Source organism: Tupaia chinensis, unplaced genomic scaffold, assembly GCF_000334495.1.
Source record: "Tupaia chinensis unplaced genomic scaffold, TupChi_1.0 Scaffold147773_1, whole genome shotgun sequence".
NCBI lineage: Eukaryota > Metazoa > Chordata > Mammalia > Scandentia > Tupaiidae > Tupaia > Tupaia belangeri.
This window is the reverse complement of record NW_006207624.1, coordinates 228,352-234,554: the sequence shown is the minus strand read 5'-3', so window position 1 is coordinate 234,554 and position 6,203 is coordinate 228,352. Positions and strand designations below refer to the sequence as shown.

Here is a 6,203-nt window from a genome sequence, read left to right as displayed (position 1 = left end):
CTAAGATGTGCCTTAGGGAAGATCTTCTGGGGTTGATTCTATTTGGGGTCCTTTATATTTCTTGGGTCTGGATGGTTGAGTGCCTCTCTAGCCTTGGGAAATTTTCTTCCAGGATTTCATGGAATAGATTTTCCATGCCGTCATTAGTTTCTTCACCTTCTGGGATGCCTATTATTCTGATGTTTGAGCGTCTAATGGAGTCTAGAATTTCTTGTATATTATCCTTGTGTTTTGTTATTTTTTCAATATTTTTAGTGGTTTTTACTAAATCAGAGGTTTTATCATCTACATTAGAGATTCAATCTTTAGCTTGGTCTAATTGACTCTTAATACTTTCAAGAGAGTATTATGATTTCCTGTATTACAGAGTGTAACTCTAATAGTTCCACCTGATTCTTTCTCAGAGTTTCCATTTCTTCTTTCATATCATGGAAGGACTTCCTAATGTCCTGTAAGGCATTGTCTCTTTTCTCTTCCAACTCACAGAACTTAGTCACCATGAATATTCAAAACTTTTTGTCTGTCATTTTGGTAATGTCCTCTATATTTATGAGAGATAGAGGGAAGTTATCGTTTTCCTTTGTTGGAAATATATTTCCCTGTTTATTTACACCTGAGACTATTTTTCTACTTCTGGCTATTGGAAGATGTATTCCCTTTTGAAAACATCTTACAGGAAAGTTTCTCTGAATAAAAGTAAGTGTGTTTCACTTTAGCTAGGAATCGATGATTGCTGAAATCTCACTTCTGGGAGGAAGGTGCGTTCCTGGTTTCGGGGTGGTCGCTGCTGGTTGCGGGAAAGTAAGTCTAACACTGCACCATGGCCTCCGTGGGGACCCTTGCCTTCGATGAGTACGGGTGCCCTTTCCTCATCATTAAGGATCAGGATCACAAGTCTCATCTCATGGGCCTCGAGGCTCTCAAGTCTCATATAATGGAAGCAAAGGCTGTAGCCTTTGCTACATGAGAACATCACTGGGACCAAATGGGCTTGACAAGATGATGGATAAGGATGGCGATGTGACCGTGACTAATGACGGTGCCACCATTCTAAGCATAATGGATGTCGATCACCAGATCGCCAAGCTGATGGTCGAACTATCCAAGTCACAGGATGACGAAATCGGAGATGGAACCACAGGGGTGGTTGTCCTGGCTGGTGCCTTGTTGGAAGAAGCTGAGCAGTTGCTGGATCATGGGATCCACCCCATCAGGATCGCTGACGGCTATGAGCAGGCTGCCCGCATTGCCATGAGCACCTGGACAGGATCAGCGACAGCGTCCTCATCGACCCCAACGACATCAGGCCCCTGATTCAGACTGCGAAGACCACTCTGGGCTCCAAAGTGGTGAACAGCTGTCACTGCCAGATGGCCGAGATCGCCGTGAACACTCTCCTCACTGTTGCAGACATGGAGTGGAGAGATGTGGACTTCGAGCTCATCAAAGTGGAAGGCAAAGTGGGCGGGAGGCTGGAGGACATGAAGCTTATCAAGGGCGTAATTGTGGACAAGGATTTCAGCCACCTGCAGATGCCAAAAAAAGTGGAGGATGCTAAGATTGCAATTCTCACGTGTCCATTTGAACCGCCTAAACCAAAGACGAAGCATAAGCTGGATGTGACCTCGGTAGAAGATTATAAAGCCCTTCAGAAATACGAGAAGGAGAAGTTTGAGGAGATGATCCAACAAATTAAAGACACAGGCACTAACCTAGCTATCTGCCAGTGGGGCTTTGATGATGAAGTGAATCACTTACTTCTCCAGAATAACCTGCCTGCAGTCCGCTGGGTAGGAGGCCCTGAAATTGAGTTGATCGCCATTGCAACTGGAGGGCGGATCATCCCACGGTTCTCTGAGCTCACAGCTGAGAAGCTGGGCTTTGCTGGGCTCATACAGGAGATCTCATTTGGAACAACTAAAGACAAAATGCTGGTCATCGAGAAGTGTAAGAACTCCAGAGACGTCACCATTTTCATTAAAGGAGGAAATAAGATGATTATTGAAGAAGCAAAACAATCCCTTCATGATGCCCTGTGTGTAATCCGGAACCTGGTCCGTGACAACCGTGTGGTGTACGGAGGAGGTGCTGCCAAGATAGCGTGCACCTTGGCCGTTAGCCAAGAGACAGGTAAGTGCCCAACCTTGGAGCAGTACACCATGAGGGCTTTTGCAGACGCGTTGGAGGTCATCCCCATGGCCCTTTCAGAAAACAGTGGCATGAACCCCATCCAAACTATGACCGAAGTCCGAGCCAGGCAAGTGAAGGAGATGAACCCTGCTCTTGGAATTGACTGTCTGCACAAGGGCACAAACGATATGAAGCAACAACACGTCATCGAAACCTTGATTGGCAAAAAGCAACAGATCTCTCTTGCAACACAAATGCTTAGAATGATTTTTAAGATTGACGATATCCATAAACCTGGAGAATCTGAAGAATAAAAACTGTAGGGTAAAATGTAGTGAGATCCACTACTGTGAGTAAATAAATGGGTGTCTTGTAATGCATCTGCAGTTATTTATTATTTTGTCCTTCCAGACGCTAGAGATGCTGTAAAGTTAAGTTCCCTGCTCAGAGTTATGTAATTGTAGGGGTACTCTCTCGGTCTTTTGTATTCCTTATATTAAAGGGATCTCTTAAAAAAAAAAAAGAAAAGAAAGAAATCTCTTTTCTGTTGTTTTACCGATATGCTCTATATAGGGGTACTCTAGTGAGGTGTCTGAAAAGCAGTATCTCCTTTTTCACAGACGGATCAATACAAGGAAGGATCCCAGAGACACTTACCTTAGTAGGGAATTTCAGATATCTGATTCAAGACCTGTCTAGTACCTCTGACAGGGTGGAAAATTAAGAGGAGAGGATAATATAAAAGGAAATAAAAGACAACAGAGAGAAATAAAGAATATTTTGGGAGAGGCTTGTAGCAGTACTTTCTCCCTGTTCTGGGGAACAGACAGTCTGTGGAAGTAGGCAGAGATAGAAATTAACAAGAGAATGGAAAGGCTCAGAGGAAAAAAAAAAAAAAAAAACAGCAGAAAACTTCTAGCTAACTTCCAAGGAGGTGGGATCTTGGGCTGTGGAGTCTGGAAGTGAGGCGGGGGTCAGAGGTAACCCTGCCTAACAATCTTTTGCTGGCCAGAGGCAGTGGCTGGACCTGATGCCTGCTGCAGGGGAAACAACAGTTGGTGGATAAAAGCAGAGATAGGAATTAACAAGAGAATGGAGAGGTTCAATGAAAAAAAGTAGAAAAATAGTAGCTACCAACCTAGGAGACAGGGTCTTAAGCTGGGGAGTCTGGAAGTGAGACAGAGGACAGAGGTGACTGCCGCCTCACTATCCTTTGCTGGCCAGAATCCTGTGGCTGGACCTGATGCCTGCAGATGGGGAAAGGACAGTCTGTGGAAGGAGGAAAAGATAGGAATTAACAAGAGAATACAAAGGCTCCAAGAAAAAAAAAAAGCAGAAAAATTCTAGATAGGAGGCAGGGTCTTGGCTGAGGAGCCTGGAAGTGAGGAGGTGGTCAGAGATGACACTGCCTAACTATCCATGGTTGGCCAGAGGCCTGTGACTGGACCTTATGCCTGCTGTCTGGGAAAGGACAGTCTATGAAAGGAGGCAGAGATGAGAATTAACAAAAGAATGGAGAAGCTCAAAGAAAAAAACATCAGAAAAATTCTAGTTACCTACATACAAGGCGGGTTCTTGGACTGGGTAGTCTGGAAGTGAGGCAGGGGGTCAGAGGTGACTGCCACCTCACTATCTCTTGCTGGTCAAAGGCCTGTGGCTGGACCTGATGTTTGCTGCCAGAAAAGAACAGTTTGTGGAAGGATGCAAACATAGTAATTAACAAGAGAATGTAGAGGCTCAAGCAAAAAAACAGCAGCAAATTCTAGCTACCCACCTAGGAGATGGGGTCTTGGGCTGGGGAGTCTGGAAGTGAGGCATGGGTCAGAGGGGACCTTGCCTGACAATCCCTTGCTGGCCAGAGTCCTGTGGCTGTACCTGATGCCTGCTGCCAGAGAAAGAACAGTCGCTGGAAGGTAGCAGACATAGGAATGAATTAACAAGAGAATGGAGAGGCTCAAATAAAACAAAGACAGCAGAAAACTAATAGCTACCTGTGTAGGTGGCGGGCTCTTGGAATGGGGAGTCTGGACATGAGGCTGGGGTCAGAGGAGACTCTGCCTCACTGTCCCTTGCTGGCCAGAGGCCTGTGACCTGCTGCCAGGGAAAGGATCCTGTGTGGAAGGAGGCAGAGATAGGACTTAACAAGTGAATGGAGAGGCTTAAAGAAAAGAAACAGCAAAAAAATACTAGTTACTTACCAACGAGGTGGGGCCATGGGCTGGGGAGACTGGGCATGAACCTGAGGTCATAGAAGACTCTGCCTCACTATACTTGCTGGTCAAAGGCCTGTGGCTGGACCTGATGCCTGTTGCCGAGGAAAGGACAATGTGTGGAAGGAGGCAGAGATAGGAATTAATAAGAGATCAGAGAGGCTCAAAGAAAAGTAACAGGTGAAAAATTCTAGCTACATATGTAGGAGGTGGGGTCTTGGGCTGGGTAGTCTGGCAGTGAGGCGGGGTTCAGAGGCAACAGTCGCCTCACTATCCTTTGCTGTCCAGAGCCCTATGGCTTGACATGATGCCTGCTGCCAGGAAAAGGACAGTCTGTGGAAGGAGGGAGACATAGGAATTAACAAGAAAATGTAGAGGCTCAAAGAAAAAACAAAAAACAGAAAAATTCTAGCTATATACCTAGGAGACAGTGTCTTGGACTGGGGAGTCTGGAAGTAAAGTGGGAGTCAGAGGTGACCATGCCTCACTATCGCTTTCTGACCAGAGGCCTATGGCTGGACCTGATGATGCTGCCTGGGAAAAGGCAATTTGTGGAAGGAGGCACAGATAGGAATTAACAAGACAATGGAGAGGCTCAAAGTAATAAAACAGTAGAAATATTCTAGCTACCTACTAAGCAGGTGGGGTCTTGGGCTGGGGAGTCTGGAAGTGAGGCAGGGTCAGAGGTGACACTGCCTTACTATCACTTGTTGGCTAGCAGCCTGTGGCTTGTTCTGATACCTGCTGCTATGAAAAGGACTGTCTGTGGAAAAAGGCAGAGATAGGAATCTACAAGAGAATGGAGAGGCTCAAAGAAAACAAACAGCAGAAAATTTCTAGCTACCCACCAAGGAGGCGGGGTCTTGGGCTGAGGAGTCTGGAAGTGAGGCAGGGGTCAGAGGGGACACTGCCTCACTATCACTTGCTGGTGAGAGGTTTGTGGCTGGACCTGATACCTGCTCCCAGAAGGACAGTCTGTGCAAGGCTGCAGAGATAAGAATTAACAAAAGAATGGAGAGGATAAAAAAAAAAAAAAAAAAAAAAAACCACAGCAGAAAAATTCTAGCTACCTACCTAGAAGGCAAGGTCTTGGGCTTGGGAGTCTCAAGTAAAAAAGGGGTAAAAGGTGACCCCTGCTTCAATATACCTTGCTGGCCAGAGGCCTGTGGCTGTACCTGATGCCTGTTGCTGGGGAAAGGACAGTCTGTGGAAGGAGTCTTAGATAGGAATTAACAAGAGAATGTAGAGGCTCAAAGCAAAAAAGAGCAGAAAAATACTAGGTACCTCCCAAGGAGGCGAGCTCTTGGTCTGGAAAGTCTGGAAGTGAGGATGCGGTCAGAGGAGACCCTGCATTACTATCCCTTGCTGGCCAGAGTCCTGTGGTTGGACCTGATACCTGCTGCCGGGGAAAGGACTGTCTGTAGAAGAAGGCAGAGATAGGAATTAACAAGAGAATGGAGAGGCTCAAAGAAAAGAAACAGCAGAAAAATTCAAGCTACCAACCGAGAAGTCAGGGTCTTGGGCTGGAGAGTCTGGAAGTAAGGCATGGGTCAGAGTTGACCCCCGCCTAACTCCCTTGCTGGCCATAGACCTGTGTCTGGACCTGATGCCTGCTGCCTGGAAAAGGACAGTCTGTGGAAAGAGGCAGAGATAGGAATTAACAAGAGAATGGAGAAGCTCAAAGAAAAGAAACAGCAGAAAAATACTAGCTACCAACCTTGCAGTCTAGGTTTGGGTTGGGGTGTCTGGAAGTGAGGCGGGGGTCAGAGGTGACCCTGCCTATCTATCATTTGCTGGCCAAAGGCCTGTAGCTGGACCTGATGTCTGCTGCCGGGTAAAGACTTTCTGTGGAAGGAGGCAGAG

At 46.4% G+C, this 6,203-nt stretch overlaps 1 pseudogene; it reads left to right on the top strand.

The window, feature by feature from the left end:
- The first annotated feature begins 820 nt into the window (after positions 1–820).
- On the top strand, positions 821–2,449 carry LOC102481583 (T-complex protein 1 subunit epsilon pseudogene; annotated as a pseudogene).
- The last annotated feature ends 3,754 nt before the right edge of the window (positions 2,450–6,203 follow it).